The sequence below is a fragment of the Hyla sarda genome, chromosome 5 (assembly GCF_029499605.1).
Source record: "Hyla sarda isolate aHylSar1 chromosome 5, aHylSar1.hap1, whole genome shotgun sequence".
Taxonomy (NCBI): Eukaryota; Metazoa; Chordata; class Amphibia; order Anura; family Hylidae; genus Hyla; species Hyla sarda.
The window spans coordinates 12,087,283-12,108,205 of NC_079193.1; the positions used below are offsets into that span (position 1 = coordinate 12,087,283).

Below are 20,923 nucleotides of genomic sequence, written 5' to 3' on the forward strand. Positions count from 1 at the left end.
ATCTATCTCATATCTATCTATCTGACTCATATCTATCTCATATCTATCTATCTCATATCTATCAATCTATCTATCTATCTATTTATCTATCTCATATTTATTTATCTCATATCTATCTATCTATTTATCTATCTCATATCTATCTATCTATTTATCTATCTATCTATCTAATATCTATCTATCTATCTCATATCTATTTATCTCATATCTATCTATCTCATATCTATCTCATATCTATCTATCTATCTAATATCTATCTATCTATCTATCTCATATCTATCTATCATATCTATCTATCTATCTCATATCTATCTATCTATCTGTTTTTGTCCCTTATGTTTTTATAATAGATAAAAGTATCAATTGAACACAATTTATCTGAACATTTTATTACATTTAGTCACAGCACAATCTCTCCTCCTCGCTGATTGTTCTTAAGTCGATGAATATGTTTCCTGAAGTCGCTGAATATGTTTCCTGAAGTCGCTGAATATGTTTCCTGAAGTTATAGAAGGAGAAAAAAAGTGAGAACAGCACAAAGAGTAATAAAGATAAATCACCCAGAGGTCGGAGTTTATATCTGTCAGGAATAAAGTCATTGTTATTCCAAACTGGAGCTCTCCTTTATGGCCCAGCAGCTTGTATTAGTAACGTAGAGGATCGCCATCATTTATAACCATATATTATACTGCGCTTCATTGTGATGCCCCCTGACGAAGCGGCAAGCGAAAACACGTTTGGGGTAGGTGAGCTGTCCCATGAATCTGCCTATGTTTATTAGATTTTACCCTCTCACTGATCTTATGGTAACTTTTTATGTTTGTCTTCTTCTTACATGCATCCTATGCTTTTTTCTGATGTCTTAATACCTAAGTGACTGCAGTGAATACGGCTCTCTACTATTTAGTTCCTTTTATATACTGGGGACATCCTCATCGCTTCTACAGTATTTGTTCTGTGACCACCGACTCATCATTTCTTGTAATTTTATGTGGTTTTTTTTTATATTCTCACTAAAGTTTGTAATAATTTTTCCATAATTGGCCTCATAGTTTTTTGGTGAGAATATATTATATTGCACTTCATTGTGAAGTGTTGGGGATGAGAGATTGACGGACAATATTACCTCATAATATAACCTGATAATATAATCTAATAGTATAATCTAATAATATAACCTCATAATATATTCTCATAACCTCATAATATAACCTCTTAATATGACCTAATATAATAGAAACTTATAATATAACTAGAGATGAGCGAAAAATCGCTATTAAAAACGGCAGAGAGCCTCAATAGGGGTATAGAACAATTTTCCTTGTCCTAACACGCATAGGGTGTGTGCTGTGTCAGTGAAATACTAGTGTTATTCAGTATGACATGCAGATTACAAGCATCGCTATTAGAATCACTGATGCAGAGCATCTGGAGGTGGCAGCAGGGAGACCATGTGGCGTCAAAATTGAAGAGAATAAAGATAATTTTTATGTAATTTTTATTTAATTTTATTTGAATTTATTAAAATTTTTTGCTTACCCATTCTCTTGAGCATCAAGCTGGCAGTCCCCTGCCAGGCAAGATATCACCTGTCCCAGCCCCTGCCTCTCAGCACCCCCCCCCCCCTGACTATGAAAGTGCGAATGTTTCATTTAATCAGTTATGGTTCATTGTTATTGCACTATCGATTTTTTGAAACTGAAATTTAAGATTTTTTCATAAAATGCGTGGTTACAAACGACCAAATCCAACAAGGAGTCACATATCACATGGCGATAAAAGGAGATCCAAGAAAGGGAGATGAATCGCGCTGCCACAAGAAGTATCTATGGGTAAATTTATTGCACACAAAGGATCCACGCAACGCGTTTCAAAGCCGTTCTGGCTTTTTCGTCAGGCGTGACGCCTGACGAAAAAGCCAGAACGGCTTTGAAACGCGTTGCGTGAATCCTTTGTGTGCATTAAATTTACCCCTAGATACTTCTTGTGGCAGCGCGATTCATCTCCCTTTCTTGGATCTCCTTTTATCTACATTTGCGCCTGGATGCTGGGAGCCGCAGCAGCCGCGATCACAGGATTTCTGATCAAGCGCATTGAGTGTTGTGCCTCCATTCGCACAACTCGCATTGGTGAGTGCGTTTTGATTGGGCTCTTCACTATCTCATCCATCAGGTTCCATCCAGGGGCGCGCACCCTGTTCTCTTTTGTACATATCACATGGCGGCAATGACAGAGCCCAGAGGTGGCAGTAGCATGAGGAGACCATAATCTGGCAGAATTACACAGTGTAGAATTGACAGCAGCAAGAGGAGACCATATAGTAGCTGAGAGACACAGCCTGGAGTTGGCATCAGTATGAGGAGAACATATGGTGGCTGAGAGACACAGCCTGGAGTTGGCATCAGTATGAGGAGAACATATAGTGGCTGAATGACACAGCCTGGAGTTGGTGGCAGCGTGAGGAGACCATAGAGCCTCACAATCCGTAAGATTAATGGATGAATTTTCAAATTTAAATTGAAGATTTATGGTAGCTAGTGCTACCATAAAAATGTTTAGGTAATGTCCCAGCAGCCTGAGGACACCATATAGTGGCTGAATGACACAGCGTGGAGGTGTTGGCAGCATGAGGAGACCATATAGTGGCTGAATGACACAACGTGGAGGGGTTGGCAGCATGAGGAGACCATACCATATAGTGGCTGAATGACATGGCCTGGAGGTGTTGGCAGCATGAGGAGACCATATAGTGGCTGAATGACACAGCATGGAGGTGTTGGCAGCATGAGGACACCATATAGTGGCTGAATGGCACAGCGTGGAGGTGTTGGCAGCATGAGGAGACCATATAGTGGCTGAATGACACAGTGTGGAGGTGTTGGCAGCATAAGGAGACCATACCATATAGTGGCTGAATGACATGGCCTGGAGGTGTTGGCAGCATGAGGAGACCATATAGTGGCTGAATGACACAGCGTGGAGGTGTTGGCAGCATGAGGACACCATATAGTGGCTGAATGGCACAGCGTGGAGGTGTTGGCAGCATGAGGAGACCATATAGTGGCTGAATGACACAGCGTGGAGGTGTTGGCAGCATGAGGAGACCATATAGTGGCTGAATGACATGGCCTGGAGTTGGCGGCAGTTGAGTTCTTCCTACGCTTAAAACAGTATTTGTCTAGAACAGCTGCAGGTGTGTACTTTGGCCTGGCCTTTTACAGTAACTAGGCCCTTAAGACTTTATCAGGAAAAAAAATGGTACAACGCTCAACTGCACGTATGTGGTACGCACTTTTGACGGCAGAAAAATGCGCTACAGTACACTATAGGCTTGCATTGAGGGGGCGGAGCGTGATGACACACGGGGGCGGAGAGTGACGTCACAATACTCGGATTGTGCGAACATGATCCGGGGGCATCTCATCCTTTGGACAAGGGATAAGATATCTTCGCGCCAGAGTACCCCTTTAACATATTCTTACAAAGGTTTATGCTTTAGCAGCAGTGATATGGTTGGTTGTAAGACACAGCGCCAGGGCAGTATATCCAATTGACTTTAAATAACACAATGTTGCAAATAATTTTGATGAGAAAACATACTGTCATGGGCATACAGCTTCTATGCAGACCTATGGGTCACCATGGTAACAGACTACAAACAAACCATGTGTAGTCTGATGCTAGTATCATGCTGCCTTCTATCTGTGCCTCCTTTGTTGGTGGGTTAGCAAGGATTTGTAGTCCCTGAACATAGTGACACATAGTTCTGCATAGGAGCTGTATACACAAAACGCTAAGAGGTTTTTCATGAAAATTATTCACGGAATGTTTTGGTTTTGGATTCATCCGCAAAATAACGGAAAAAAAAAAGTGACTACAAAATAGACAGAATTTAAAGTCTTTCTCCTGATAAGTTGTTTTTGGGGTTGCGTGACGGAGTGTTGTTTCTTTTCCGCAGCGAGCTGTCGCTTTCGCTCATGGCAGCCGAATTATAGGGAAAGGAAATTGACAGTGACAGGTACTTAGCCGGCGGTGAATTTCCCACTGTTTTCTTTCAGCTGCTCATTCGATGGCCGAGCGGCGGCGGCAAAGTGACGCGGTGGGAGACATCTCAGAATGTAATCTTTGTTTCTGGGTGATGTGTCTGACAACGCTGCCGTCTGATTGGTGCTTTCTCCATCATGACTCAAGTCAATTACAGGGAAATGTGCAACACATAACAGTGACTATATTAAAGGGGTACTCCGGGGGAAACAAATGCTTTCAAATCAACTGGTGCCTGAAAGTTAAACAAATTTGTAAATTACTTCTTTTAAAAAATCTTAATCCTTCCAGTACTTATTAGCTGCTGTATAAAACAAAGACATTTGTGAATTTATTTTCTGTCTGACCACAGTGCTCTCTGATGACACCTCTGTCCGTGCCAGGAACTGTCCAGATTAGAATCATATCCCCACAGCAAACCTCTCCTGCTCTGGACAGTTCCTGACACAGACAGAGGTGTCAGCAGAGAGCACTGTGGTCAGACAGAAAAGAACTTCACAAATTTCTCTGTAGTATATCTGTAGTATAGAGCAGCTGATAAGTCCTGGAAGGGTTAAGATTATTTAATAGAGGTGATTTACAAATCTGTTTAACTTTCTTGCACCAGTTAATTTGAAAACATTTTTTTTCCCCACCAGACTTCACCTTTAAGGTAGAGCCCCGGGGGCGATGGTTGGGGCTCCACAGAGGAATATTCAGGAGCTGCTTATGATGCTGCATTCCACTAAACAGAGCAAAGGCTTATAGAGGAACAGCTTGTGGTTCTGTAAGGAGTGCGGTGTAATAAAGAAGGAAATGAGACAAATTATACCTGAATAAATCCAAAATACACCTCCTGTGCATAAAACGTAACTTAAAAAATGGAAGGAAAGGGGGGGGGGGGGGACTGATAAATACTTTATATTCAGATACTCTTTTAAATAGTAAAAGTCACTTCAGAGCAAAGAAGATTGAGAACAACAACAACAACATAACATACAGGACATATGTACAAGAATAACTACTAACTACTATAATACTGCTCCTATATACAAGAATACAACTACTATAATACTGCTTCCTATATACAAGAATATAACTACTATAATACTGCTCCTATATACAAGAATATAACTACTATAATACTGCTCCTATATACAAGAATATAACTACTATAATACTGCTCCTATATACAAGAATATAACTACTATAATACTGCTCCTATATACAAGTATATAACTACTATAATACTGCTCCTATATACAAGAATATAACTACTATAATACTGTTCCTATATACAAGAATATAACTACTATAATACTGCTCCTATATACAAGAATATAACTACTATAATACTGCTCCTATATACAAGAATATAACTACTATAATACTGCTTCCTATATACAAGAATATAACTACTATAATACTGCTCCTATATACAAGAATATAACTACTATAATACTGCTCCTATATACAAGAATATAACTACTATAATACTGCTCCTATATACAAGAATATAACTACTATAATACTGCTCCTATATACAAGAATATAACTACTATAATACTGCTCCTATATACAAGAATATAACTACTATAATACTGCTCCTATATACAAGAATATAACTACTATAATACTGCTCCTATATACAAGAATATAACTACTATAATACTGCTCCTATATACAAGAATATAACTACTATAATACTGCTCCTATATACAAGAATATAACTACTATAATACTGCTCCTATATACAAAAGTATAACTACTATAATACTGCTCCTATATACAAGAATATAACTACTATAATACTGCTCCTATATACAAGAATATAACTACTATAATACTGCTCCTATATACAAGAATATAACTACTATAATACTGCTCCGATATACAAGAATATAACTACTATAATACTTCTCCTATATACAAGAATATAACTACTATAATACTGCTCCTATATACAAGAATATAACTACTATAATACTGCCTCCTATGTATAAGAATATAACTACTATAATACTGCTCCCTATCTACAAGAATATAACTACTATAATACTGCTCCGATATACAAGAATATAACTACTATAATACTGCCTCCTATGTACAAGAATATTACTACTATAATACTGCTCCTATATACAAGCATATAACTACTATAATACTGCCCCTATATACAAGAATATAACTACTATAATACTGCTCCTATATACAAGAATATAACTACTATAATACTGCTCCTATATACAAGAATATAACTACTATAATACTGCCCCCTATATACAAGAATATAACTACTATAATACTACTCCTATATACAAGAATATAACTACTATAATACTGCTCCTATATACAAGAATATAACTACTATAATACTGCTCCTATATACAAGAATATAACTACTATAATACTGCTCCTATATACAAGAATATAACTACTATAATACTGCTCCTATATACAAGAATATAACTACTATAATACTGCTCCTATATACAAGTATATAACTACTATAATACTGCTCCTATATACAAGAATATAACTACTATAATACTGTTCCTATATACAAGAATATAACTACTATAATACTGCTCCTATATACAAGAATATAACTACTATAATACTGCTCCTATATACAAGAATATAACTACTATAATACTGCTTCCTATATACAAGAATATAACTACTATAATACTGCTCCTATATACAAGAATATAACTACTATAATACTGCTCCTATATACAAGAATATAACTACTATAATACTGCTCCTATATACAAGAATATAACTACTATAATACTGCTCCTATATACAAGAATATAACTACTATAATACTGCTCCTATATACAAGAATATAACTACTATAATACTGCTCCTATATACAAGAATATAACTACTATAATACTGCTCCTATATACAAGAATATAACTACTATAATACTGCTCCTATATACAAGAATATAACTACTATAATACTGCTCCTATATACAAGAATATAACTACTATAATACTGCTCCTATATACAAAAGTATAACTACTATAATACTGCTCCTATATACAAGAATATAACTACTATAATACTGCTCCTATATACAAGAATATAACTACTATAATACTGCTCCTATATACAAGAATATAACTACTATAATACTGCTCCGATATACAAGAATATAACTACTATAATACTTCTCCTATATACAAGAATATAACTACTATAATACTGCTCCTATATACAAGAATATAACTACTATAATACTGCCTCCTATGTATAAGAATATAACTACTATAATACTGCTCCCTATCTACAAGAATATAACTACTATAATACTGCTCCGATATACAAGAATATAACTACTATAATACTGCCTCCTATGTACAAGAATATTACTACTATAATACTGCTCCTATATACAAGCATATAACTACTATAATACTGCCCCTATATACAAGAATATAACTACTATAATACTGCTCCTATATACAAGAATATAACTACTATAATACTGCTCCTATATACAAGAATATAACTACTATAATACTGCCCCCTATATACAAGAATATAACTACTATAATACTACTCCTATATACAAGAATATAACTACTATAATACTGCTCCTATATACAAGAATATAACTACTATAATACTGCTCCTATATACAAGAATATAACTACTATAATACTGCTCCTATATACAATAATATAACTACTATAATACTGCTCCTATATACAAGAATATAACTACTATAATACTGCTCCTATATAAAAGAATATAACTACTATAATACTGCTCCTATATACAAGAATATAACTACTGTAATACTGCTCCTATATACAAGAATATAACTACTATAATACTGCTTCTATATACAAGAATATAACTACTATACTACTGCACCGATATACAAGAATATAACTACTATAATACTGCTCCGATATACAAGAATATAACTACTATAATACTGCTCCTATATACAAGAATATAACTACTATAATACTGCTCCCTATATACAAGAATATAACTACTATAATACTGCTCCGATATAGAAGAATATTACTACTATAATACTGCTCCCTATATACAAGAATATAACTACTATAATACTGCTCCGATATACAAGAATATAACTACTATAATACTGCTCCTATATACAAGAATATAACTACTATAATACTGCTCCTATATACAAGAATATAACTACTATAATACTGCTCCTATATACAAGAATATTACTACTATAATACTGCTCCTATATACAAGAATATAACTACTATACTACTGCTCCAATATACAAGAATATAACTACTATAATACTGCTCCGATATACAAGAATATAACTACTATAATACTGCTCCTATATACAAGAATATAACTACTATAATACTGCTCCTATAAACAAGAATATAACTACTATAACACTGCTCCTATATACAAGAATATAACTACTATAATACTGCCTCCTATGTATAAGAATATGACTACTATAATACTGCTCCCTATATACAAGAATATAACTACTATAATACTGCTCCGATATACAAGAATATAACTACTATAATACTGCCTCCTATGTACAAGAATATAACTACTATAATACTGCTCCTATATACAAGCATATGACTACTATAATACTGCTCCTATATGCAAGAATATAACTACTATAATACTGCTCCTATATACAAGAATATAACTACTATAATACTGCTCCTATATACAAGAATATAACTACTATAATACTGCTCCTATATACGAGAATATAACTACTATAATACTGTCTCCTATATACAAGAATATAACTACTATAATACTGCTCCTATATACAAGAATATAACTACTATAATACTGCCCCTATATACAAGAATATAACTACTATAATACTGCTCCTATATACAAGAATATAACTACTATAATACTGCTCCTATATACAAGAATATAACTACTATAATACTGCTCCTATATACAAGAATATAACTACTATAATACTGCTTCCTATGTACAAGGATATAACTACTATAATACTGCTCCTATATACAAGAATATAACTACTATAATACTCCCTCCTATATACAAGAATATAACTACTATAATACTGCTCCTATATACAAGAATATAACTACTATAATACTGCTCCTATATACAAGAATATAAGTGATATGTGGATATATACTTAGATGTGCGGTATACATGGATCCTGTATATATTGCTCACACCATTTCGGTACATTACTATATGATGACTAAGCACTTTCCCCCATTAGCTGTATATAGTTGTGGGGTCCTATAAATAAGTCATTGCTCTCTGTATGGGGATCCTATTGTTGTGATGTATTATTGAAGTGTTACATGAGGTCTCACACATCATTTCACATTAATCTGAATGTTTTCTGGCTATGAATACAAATATTACATGGAAATCGGGAGGAAATATCATTTCTGTTCTGGGGATTCTCAATGTCGTTCTTAGAGAAATGTAATATGGTAAATCTCCTAAAAATATAAAAAATCTCCTTAGAATATAAAGAATCATCAGGGTTCTGTGTCTTCCCTTTGTTCCACTTCCAGGTGTAGCATGAGATATAAAACAACAGCACCTAACACAGCGCCTCTCTTGTTCATAGGCCAGCACTGGTACTGCAGCGGAGCCAGTAGATGTTATACTAGAGTCAACCTAATGACACGGGGGAGGGGAGAGATCACTTTAATAAAACATTTTATTTTGTATCCATCTGTTGCACAACAACAACTCCCAGCATGCCCTGACTGGCTTCAGTTGTAGACTTCAAACAACAGAAGTTAAATGATCAGAGGTACAGAGTGTGCCCCATTATACAGAGTGCACCCCATTATACAGTGTGCCCCATTATACAGAGTGCGCCCCATTATACATTGTGCCCCATTATACAGAGTGCGCCCCATTATACAGAGTGCGCCCCATTATACAGTGTGCCCCATTATACAGAGTGCGCCCCATTATACAGAGTGCGCCCCATTATACAGAGTGCGCCCCATTATACAGAGTGCGCCCCATTATACAGTGTGCCCCATTATACAGAGTGCGCCCCATTATACATTGTGCCCCATTATACAGAGTGCGCCCCATTATACAGAGTGCGCCCCATTATACAGAGTGCGCCCCATTATACAGTGTGCGCCCCATTATACAGAGTGCGCCCCATTATACAGTGTGCCCCATTATACAGAGTGCGCCCCATTATACAGTGTGCGCCCCATTATACAGAGTGCGCCCCATTATACAGAGTGCGCCCCATTATACAGAGTGCGCCCCATTATACAGAGTGCGCCCCATTATACAGAGTGTGCCCCATTATACAGAGTGCGTCCCATTGTACAGAGTGCGCCCCATTGTACAGAGTGCGCCCCATTATACAGAGTGCGCCCCATTATACAGAGTGCGCCCCATTATACAGAGTGTGCCCCATTATACAGAGTGCGCCCCATTATACAGTGTGCCCCATTATACAGAGTGCGCCCCATTATACAGAGTGCGCCCCATTATACAGTGTGCCCCATTATACAGAGTGCGCCCCATTATACATTGTGCCCCATTATACAGAGTGCGCCCCATTATACAGAGTGCACCCCATTATACAGAGTGCGCCCCATTATACAGAGTGCGCCCCATTATACAGTGTGCCCCATTATACAGAGTGCGCCCCATTATACAGAGTGCGCCCCATTATACAGAGTGCGCCCCATTATACAGAGTGCGCCCCATTATACAGAGTGCGCCCCATTATAAAGAGTGCACCCCTTTATACAGAGTGCGCCCCATTATACAGAGTGCGCCCCATTATACAGAGTGCGCCCCATTATACAGAGTGCGCCCCATTATACAGATTGTGCCACATTATACAGAGTGCGCCCCATTATACAGTGTGCCCCATTATACAGAGTGCGCCCCATTATACAGAACACGCCCCATTATACATATATATCTATCTCATATCTATCTATCTCATATCTATCTATCTATCTATCTCATATCTATCTCATATCTATCTATCTCATATCTATCTATCTATCTATCTCATATCTATCTATCTCATATCTATCTATCTCATATCTATCTATCTCATATCTATCTATCTATCTCATATCTATCTCATATCTATCTATCTATCTATCTCATATCTATCTATCTATCTATCTCATATCTATCTATCTATCTATCTATCTCATATCTATCTATCTCATATCTATCTATCTCATATCTATCTATCTCATATCTATCTATCTATCTATCTCATATCTATCTATCTATCTATCTCATATCTATCTATCTATCTCATATCTATCTATCTATCTATCTCATATCTATCTATCTCATATCTATCTATCTCATATCTATCTATCTCATATCTATCTCATATCTATCTATCTCATATCTATCTATCTAGCTCATATCTATCTATCTCATATCTATCTATCTCATATCTATCTATCTATCTCATATCTATCTCATATCTATCTATCTATCTCATATCTATCTATCTCATATCTATCTCATATCTATCTATCTATCTCATATCTATCTCATATCTTTCTATCTCATATCTTTCTATCTCATATCTATCTCATATCTATCTATCTTTCTCATATCTTTCTATCTCATATCTATCTATCTATCTATCTATCATTCTAAGGCTGTGTTACCACGTTGCCACAATTTATCATTATTTGTGAAATTATGGTAAAGATTGTGCAAATCCCGGTAAAAATGCAAAATTTTTGGTCATTTGCCGCAAAAACGCAGCGTTGACGTGTGAGCACAGCCTTAGATGTGTGTTTCCCTTTCTTTTCTCTCCCAGTGCGGATCCCGCAGTCGCGCAGCGCCGTATACAGCCGTGCAGAGCGCCATAATACCCCGGAGATGACAGTAATGGCCACTTGTACAAATGATCGTCTTAAGAGCCGCACGTTTTCCGGATGTGGCCCTGCGGCCTCTGGATTTATGGCGGTGACATCTGCAGGAGACGGCGCTGTCACTAATGTGTCCCAACCCCGACATATCTCGCCGCGCTGACAACGGAATAGAGCGCTCAGCGGGGAAGCATTACGTGAGATCTGGCAGAATTCAATAACATCTGTCTCCTTTACTGTCCCCGGCGAGCGGAGAAGAGCGGCGCCGGTGACCATCATTCTTCCTTTTCTCTCTATTTAGATCAGTGGTCTCCAACCTGTGGACCTCCAGATGTTGCAAAACTACAACTACCAGCATGCCCGGACAGCCAACGGCTGTCCGGGCATGCTGGGAGTTGTAGTTTTGCAACATCTGGAGGTCCGCAGGTTAAAGACCACCGATTTAGACCAATAAAACCTCAGGTCTTCGGATAACAGGGACTGACATACAACATCTTCCAAATCAGAACGAAAAACGTGAAGACTGATGACATCTGCCCATAGGTGGCGCTATTGTGAACCTTTTATAGGTGTTAATGATCATCGATATATAGGGGTTCTCCGCTCTGCCTGATCATTTTTATATTAGCGGGGTTCTGTCATCTGTGTTGATCCTAGTGATCGCTGACGATTGTTCATTTTCCCTACAGCGCCATTACAGGGGAAATTAAGTATTACATGTTGCGAATAAAATCAATGTGTGATCAGAGCAGTGTTTTTCAACCAGTGTGCCTCCAGCTGTTTCAAAACGACAACTCCTAGCATGCCTGGGCATGACCAGAGTATAGAGGAATTGTTACAGTCGTCATACGTGTACTATCTATATATTTAACATTACAAGTTTCCTCATGGGTGTGGCTTTTAGCAATCCAGAAGGAGGTGTGGTCATCAGATTCCCACCCCCCAGTTTCCAGATTAAGGGTTTGAGACCGGTCATTTAAAAATCCAATGGGGGATGTTCAAGGAGTAGCTTGTCTCCATGAGTAAGCTTCCAAACTGGAGTATGGAATCATAAAAGCTATGCAATGCTCCATGGGAAAGAGTATGCAAAGTAGTTCTCCTCCTGAGAGAAAACAGCTAGCTCTCCGCTGCCACCTATTGGAGGCAGCAATCCTTCAAGTCAATGTTCGACCCTTAAAGAGCCTTGAAACCTGACTGAAGATGGTATGCCAAGCCAGACATTATGCCCATAGTCCCATGATAAAGGCCTCCCAGCTAGTCAGCTAATACCCTGTTCTGTTCTAATGTGGGGCAATAACCCAATGACAGCAAATCAGCATAAATTCCTCAGTCATGTTTCAAGGCTTTTTAAGGGTTGAATTTTGATTCAGGGGGATGCCTTCTTCAATAGGTGGCAGTAGAGAGCAGGGGTAACTTTCCATGGGAGAGATTCTGATTTGTCTTATAATCCCCTGTCAGATTTCAAGGCTTCTTGAGGGTTGAAGTTTAACTCAGAGGGATGTTTCCTTCAATAGGAAGGAGGAGAGCAGGCTATATTCCTTCTGGAGGATAGCTACTTTGTATTTGAAATTTAAATTGAAGATTTAGGGTAGCTAGTGCTACCATAAAAAAGGTTTAGGCCCAGACCCAGGCCCAGCAGCATCAGTAAACCATATATTGGCTGAATGACACAGCCTGGAATTGGCTGAAGCATCAGGAGACCATATAGTGTCTGAATGGCACAGCCTGGAGTTGGCAGCAGCATGAGTAGACACTAGGGCTTCACAATCCCTAAGATTAAAAGACGAATTTTGAAATTTAAATTGAAGATTTAGGGTAGCTAGTGCTACCATAAACATTTTTTAGGCCCAGACAGACCCAGGCCAGTGTCATTTAGCCACTATATGGTCTCCTCATGCTGCCAACACATCCAGGCTGTGTCATTCAGCCACTATATGGTCTCCTCATGCTGCCGCCAACTCCAGGCTGTGTCATTCAGCCACTATATGGTCTCCTCATGCTGCCAACACCTCCATACTGTGTCATTCAGCCACTATATGGTGTCCTCATTCTGCCAACACCTCCACGTTGTGTCATTCAGCCACTATATGGTCTCCTCATGCTGCCAACATGCCCACACTGTGTCATTCAGCCACTATATGGTCTCCTCATGCTGCCAACACCTCCAAGCTGTGCCATTCAGCCACTATATGGTGTCCTCATGCTGCCAACACCTCCACGCTATGCCGTTCAGCCACTATATGGTCTCCTCATGCTACCAACACCTCCAGGCTGTGTCATTCAGCCACTATATGGTGTCCTCATGCTGCCAACACCTCCACGCTATGCCATTCAGCCACTATATGGTGTCCTCATGCTGCCAACACCTCCATGCTGTGCCATTCAGCCACTATATGGTGTTCTCATGCTGATGCCACCTCCACGCTGTGTCATTCAGCCACTATATGGTGTCCTCATGCTAATGCCACCACCACGCTGTGTCATTCAGCCACTATATGGTCTCCTGATGCTGCCAACACCTCCACACTGTGCCATTCAGCCACTATATGGTGTCCTCATGCTGCCAACACCTCCACGCTATGCCATTCAGCCACTATATGGTCTCCTCATGCTGCCAACACCTCCAGGCTGTGTCATTCAGCCACTATATGGTCTCCTCATGCTGCCAACACCTCCAGGCTGTGTCATTCAGCCACTATATGGTGTCCTCATGCTGCCAACACCTCCACGCTGTGTCATTCAGTCACTATATGGTCTCCTCATGCTGCCAACACCTCCACACTGTGTCATTCAGCCACTATATGGTCTCCTCATGCTGCCAACACCTCCACGCTGTGTCATTCAGCCACTATACAGTCTCCTCATGCTGCCAACACCTCCACGCTGTGTCATTCAGCCACTATACAGTCTCCTCATACTAATGTCACCTCCACGCTGTGCCATTCAGCCACTATATGGTCTCCTCATGCTGCCAACACCTCCAGGCTGTGTCATTCAGCCACTATATGGTCTCCTCATGCTGCCAACTCCTCCAGGCTGTGTCATTCAGCCACTATACAGTCTCCTCATGCTGCCAACACCTCCACGCTGTGCCATTCAGCCACTATATGGTCTCCTCATGCTGCCAACACCTCCACGCTGTGTCATTCAGCCACTATATGGTGTCCTCATGCTGCCAACACCTCCACGCTGTGTCATTCAGTCACTATATGGTCTCCTCATGCTGCCAACACCTTCACGCTGTGTCATTCAGCCACTATATGGTCTCCTCTGTCATTGTGCTGCTGTGCAGCAGTGATTCTAAGAGCGATGCCGGTAATCTGCATGTTATTCTGAATAACAGTATTATTTCACTACCCCAGCACACTCCATATGCGTTTTAGGACACAGCAAAGTGTTCTATACCCCTATAGAGGCTGTATGTAGGCTAGAAATAGCCTTTTTTAATATAGATTTGCCGCAAATAAATTCGTATAGGAACCAAATTTTGAAGGAAAATTCCCCAAATCGGCCGAATCAAGTGTTATTCTAAGAAGCAACAAGACAAATAGCCCAGATAATGGGCTGCACCATAATGGGCCGCACGATCCTCTGTGTCCTTGAGGAACAGAATGAGAGAAACTTTAGTGATTCCTCTGATGGTGGAAAATACAGGATTTTTTTTTTTTTATTATTGTGAGAAAAAAAAAAACATTACTGGCGGATGGAGATGGAAACATTACATTACCGTTCATTTCTTACAGGTCAACAACGCCGTCCTTGACGCGTGGAAAATGCTAATGTTTTGAAATCTTTAGAATTAGTACACGATGGAAATGTTTTACAGGAAAAAAACATTACATCATTCTCTACTCAGACCAAAGGGTTAATGTTAAGTCAGGTTTTCACTCCAATAGAAACAGCTGTCTACAGATGGGTATTCTTACCTCTGGCTTGGCTAACATTCCCAGTCATGTTCTAAGACTCCTAGTTGGAGTGAAACACTAACATTAAAGGGGTACTCTGGTGGAAAACAATTATTATTTTTTTTATATCAACTGGTTCCTAAATGTTAAACAGATTTGTAAATTACTTTTATATAAAAAATCTTAATCCTTCAAGTACTTATCAGCTGCTGTATGCTCCACAGGAAGTTGTGTAGTTTTTTCCAGTCTGACCACAGTGCTCTCTTCTGACACCTCTGTCCGTGTCAGGAACTGTCCAGAGCAGGAGCAAATCCCCATAGCAAACCTTTCCTGCTCTGGACAGTTCCTGACATGGACAGGGGTGTCAGAAGAGAGCACTGTGGTCAGACTGGAAAGAACTACACAACTTCCTCTGGAGCATACAGCAGCTGATAAGTACTGTAAGATTTCAAAATAGAAGTGATTTACAAACCTGTTTAACTTTTTTGCACCAGTTGACTTAAAAAAATGTGTTTTCCACCAGAGTACCCCTTTAAGGGAGCACTGGAATAGGTGGAGAGAGAGCTGCTTTGCATATCCTTTCTTCACAGAATTCCCAGTGGAACATGAACGGCCTATAAGTCTTAACATGGCTTTATGACACTCTCCTTAAGGATTAACATTAACCCTTGAGACTCACAATGATAATCCTCTCAACAGTCATCCAGCACTCTATTCTGTGCTGATGAGAGGTAATATTACCGAAACAGCTGTCTGCAGATGGATAGACTTTTCTACTGGAGAGATTTCTGGCTCGCCATACATTCCCAGTGATGTTCTAAGACTTCTAGTACAAGTGACACTGACTTTAAAGGAAAGCTACTTGGAAATGGGGGCGTGAGAGAGCTGCTTTGCATATTTATTCTTTACACCTTGTGTAGTTCATTTTTTTTTTTTTATTAGAATGTCCCACCCACCTTAACACAGTTAATTGGTCTCAGGGTTCTCTGTTGTTGGAACCCACCATTATTAGCTGCATAAAGGCATAACGTGTTTGGTTCCTCAGCAGCGCCTCCACAGGTGGAACGAAGCATTACAAGTTTCCCAGTGAGAACAATGAGTCATCTGTGCAATATGAAGACATGTTTGGTCTCCAATACACAATTCTTATAAACACTCTCGGCTTCACCTAGTCCTAAACGGCAGGACCTGATTCTATATAGTGGGAAATATTTGACAAGGGGTTTGCTAAACCAGACAATACTATAAGGGAGTTTTCTAAAGGGGTAGAAATAAAATTTATATAGCTTGAAACACAATTATAATCATACAGGGAGACCCCCCCCCCCCCCCCCCCTCCTATGGTGTAATGTCCGTTTTTGTGTTTTTGAATTTTTCTGTTTTGGTGTCTATTCAGACCCTAGTTTTGTGCCTATATCGGCTTTCTTTGCTATTCTCCCTGGCCGGGGAATAGTTAATGCTCTGAGCCAAGTGCAACTCAGGTGTGGCTATTTTAACCCGAGCTCTCCTGCACTTTTGGGCATTTGGGCATTTAAAGGGGTATTCCGGGCAAATTTTTTTTATCCCCCATCCAAAGGATAGGGGATAAGATGTCTGATCGTGGGGGGCCCGCTGCTGAGAACCCCCCGTGATCTCCCTGCAGCACCCGCATTCGATGCGAGAACTGCGTCTCTAGTTTCGGAAACCAGGTTTCCAGGACTGGGGATGTGATGTCACGCCACGCCCCCTCCATTCATGTCTATGGGAGGGAGCGTGGGGATAAAATATTTTTGCCCGGAATACCCCTTTAGGCTACTCTGACTATGGCTGTTTTAGTCTATGTCTGTTTATATTTGAGTTTTACCATGGTTTAATATTCCTGTTTTATATAGATTTTAGTCTGCTTGGTTTTTAGGACATTTGTTGGTTTTTAGGATTATGTATGTGTTACGCCGAGTGCTCCGGATCCCCGCTCCTCCCCGGAGCGCTCACGGCGTCTCTCTCCCTGCAGCGCCCCGGTCGGTCCCGCTGACCGGGAGCGCTGCACTGTCATGGCCGTCGGGGATGCGATTCGCACAGCGGGACGCGCCCGCTTGCGAATCGCGTCCCAAGTCACTTACCTGTCCCGGTCCCCGGCTGTCATGCTCTGGCGCGCGCGGCTCCGCTCTCTAGGGCGCGCGCGCGCCAGCTCTCTAGATTTAAAGGGCCAGTGCACCAATGATGGTGCCTGGCCCAATCTTCCCAATTAGCTTGATTAGTTTCCACCTGTGCACTCCCTACTTATACCTCACTTCCCCTGCACTCCCTCGCCGGATCTTGTTGCCCTTGTGCCTAGTGAAAGCGTTCCCTTGTGTGTTCCTAGCCTGTGTTCCAGACCTCCTGCCGTTGCCCCTGACTACGATCCTTGCTGCCTGCCCTGACCTTCTGCTACGTCCGACCTTGCTCTTGCCTTATCCCTTGTACCATGCCTATCTCAGCAGTCAAAGAGGTTGAGCCGTTGCCGGTGGATACGACCTGGTTGCTACCGCCGCTGCAAGACCATCCCGCTTTGCGGCGGGCTCTGGTGAAAACCAGTAGCTACTTAGAACCGGTCCACACACACGGTCCACGCCAAACCCTCTCTGACACAGAGGATCCACCTCCAGCCTGCCGATCCGTGACAGTAGATCCGGCCATGGATTCCGCTGAGGTGCCGCTGTCAAGTCTTGCCGACATTTCCACGGTGATTGCCCAGCAATCCTTAATGATCACCCAACGAAATCACCAGCTGGCATACTTGACCACCGTGACACAGCAACTTCAGTCACAGATACAGCAGCTGCTGCCGCAGATACAGCAACTTCAGTCACAGACACAGCAGCTGCAACTGCAACAACCATCTCCTCCGCCGGCTCCTGCAACTCCTCCGCAGCGACCGGCCGCTCCTAACCCCTGCTTGTCCCTGCCGGACAAATTTGATGGGGACTCTAGACTCTGCCGTGGTCTCCTGCCTGGGAAGGCCCTGCCATGTGCCACACCGCCCGGAGCACCTCTCTCACAGTATCCTTTGCAATCCACCCCTGTGCCTCCCGCCGAGGAGGCTATGCAAGTGGATCGGTCCCGTCTGACCCCTGAAGAGAGGACTCGCCGCAGGAAGAAAGAAGATTTACTTCTATACTGCACTGTGCGTTACCGCACAGAACCCCTGCTCTTGAGCATGGAACTTTTTGTTTTGCCCAAATGCTCCTCTGAAGTCCTCCTCGGTCTGCCATGGCTCCAACCCCCATCCTCTGCCCTTGTCTGGACCTCCGGGGAGATCGGGAGCTGGGGTGCTTCTTGCTACAGAAAGTGCCTCACGTCTGCTCCCAGTCCCGTCAGTCAAGCCTCTGTGTCTCCCCCTTTACCTGGCCTCCCCAAGGCCTGTCTGGACTATGCTGTGTCTCCTCCTCACGGCTCCCGTCCTGTTGACACTCTGCCCCGTGCCGGGCTTGACCCTCTTCCCTCCCTCCCCACCCCCACGCCTTCTTGTGTGCCCGCTGTTGATGTGGTTTCCCGGGGCTTCGCCACCATCTGGAAGAAGACTCTGAAATTCCTCATGCTGGCCTCATCCTGGGTGAAGAAGCTTGCCGGGAGAAAGAGAAGAGCTCCTCCTATTTTTGTGTGGCTCTCCGCCAAGTATTTCGGCTTCCGTGTCCCCAGTTTTTATCTCGGACCACGTTATCTTGGACCCTTTGTACTTGAGTGCTCAGAGGAGAGATCTTGGGAACCTGAGGACAACATCCTGGACAAAAGTCTTATCCTCAGGTTCTCCGGCTCCAAGAAGAGGGGGAGACCCAAGGGGGGGGGTACTGTTACGCCGAGCGCTCCGGGTCCCCGCTCCTCCCCGGAGCGCTCACGGCGTCTCTCTCCCTGCAGCGCCCCGGTCGGTCCCGCTGACCGGGAGCGCTGCACTGTCATGGCCGTCGGGGATGCGATTCGCACAGCGGGACGCGCCCGCTTGCGAATCGCGTCCCAAGTCACTTACCTGTCCCGGTCCCCGGCTGTCATGCTCTGGCGCGCGCGGCTCCGCTCTCTAGGGCGCGCGCGCGCCAGCTCTCTAGATTTAAAGGGCCAGTGCACCAATGATGGTGCCTGGCCCAATCTTCCCAATTAGCTTGATTAGTTTCCACCTGTGCACTCCCTACTTATACCTCACTTCCCCTGCACTCCCTCGCCGGATCTTGTTGCCCTTGTGCCTAGTGAAAGCGTTCCCTTGTGTGTTCCTAGCCTGTGTTCCAGACCTCCTGCCGTTGCCCCTGACTACGATCCTTGCTGCCTGCCCTGACCTTCTGCTACGTCCGACCTTGCTCTTGCCTTATCCCTTGTACCATGCCTATCTCAGCAGTCAAAGAGGTTGAGCCGTTGCCGGTGGATACGACCTGGTTGCTACCGCCGCTGCAAGACCATCCCGCTTTGCGGCGGGCTCTGGTGAAAACCAGTAGCTACTTAGAACCGGTCCACCAACACGGTCCACGCCAAACCCTCTCTGACACAGAGGATCCACCTCCAGCCTGCCGATCCGTGACAGTATGTCTGTTCTGCTTTACCTTGTGATATCTTTGTCTGTGTTCACACTGTGAGTTTTGTGCCTGTATTCCTGTTTAGAGTCCTGACCTGTATTCCTCCATGTTTTGGAATTTGGCTTTTGTGGAGTCTGTTCAGACTCATCCGGTTCTCTGTCTAGTGTTCCATGAATTATATTTCTGTTTCCTTCTAGGCCATTATCCTGATCACACTGTGTAGTGTGCCTGCTCGATAGAAATCGATCTTGATTTATTATTAATTTCCCTCCATGTTTGGAGTGGGGAGTCTAGTTTTGTGTCCCAGTGTGAACAGTGTTCTATGTTTACCTGACCTGTGTGGTGTTTTACATTCAGTTCATCCCCTGCATCTCCTGGTTTCTGCTGTATACTTGTTCCATGCATATTCTTGTTCATTTATTCATGTCTGCCATTTATCTTGGTTCTGGTTTCTGAACTGTATGTTGTACGCTATATCCTGCCCTGTTAGTATTTATATCCTGCCCGGTTTATCTGTTCTGGTTTTTGTATTCCTCTTTCGTTTCTGACCTGTCCCCGACATGTACTGTATATTAGTGTACTTCTACGCCCACTGCACTTTAGC

The 20,923-nt window shown here is 41.7% G+C and overlaps 1 long non-coding RNA gene across 1 annotated transcript in view; it reads right to left on the reverse strand.

Annotated features, from left to right (window-relative positions):
• Positions 1-405: 405 nt before the first annotated feature.
• The window catches only part of LOC130272885 (uncharacterized), a 52,783-nt gene continuing 32,265 nt past the window's right edge, over positions 406-20,923 (reverse strand). The window contains exon 3 of the long non-coding RNA XR_008843772.1: positions 406-499. This is a non-coding gene — a long non-coding RNA (uncharacterized LOC130272885). The remainder of the gene's footprint in view (positions 500-20,923) is intronic.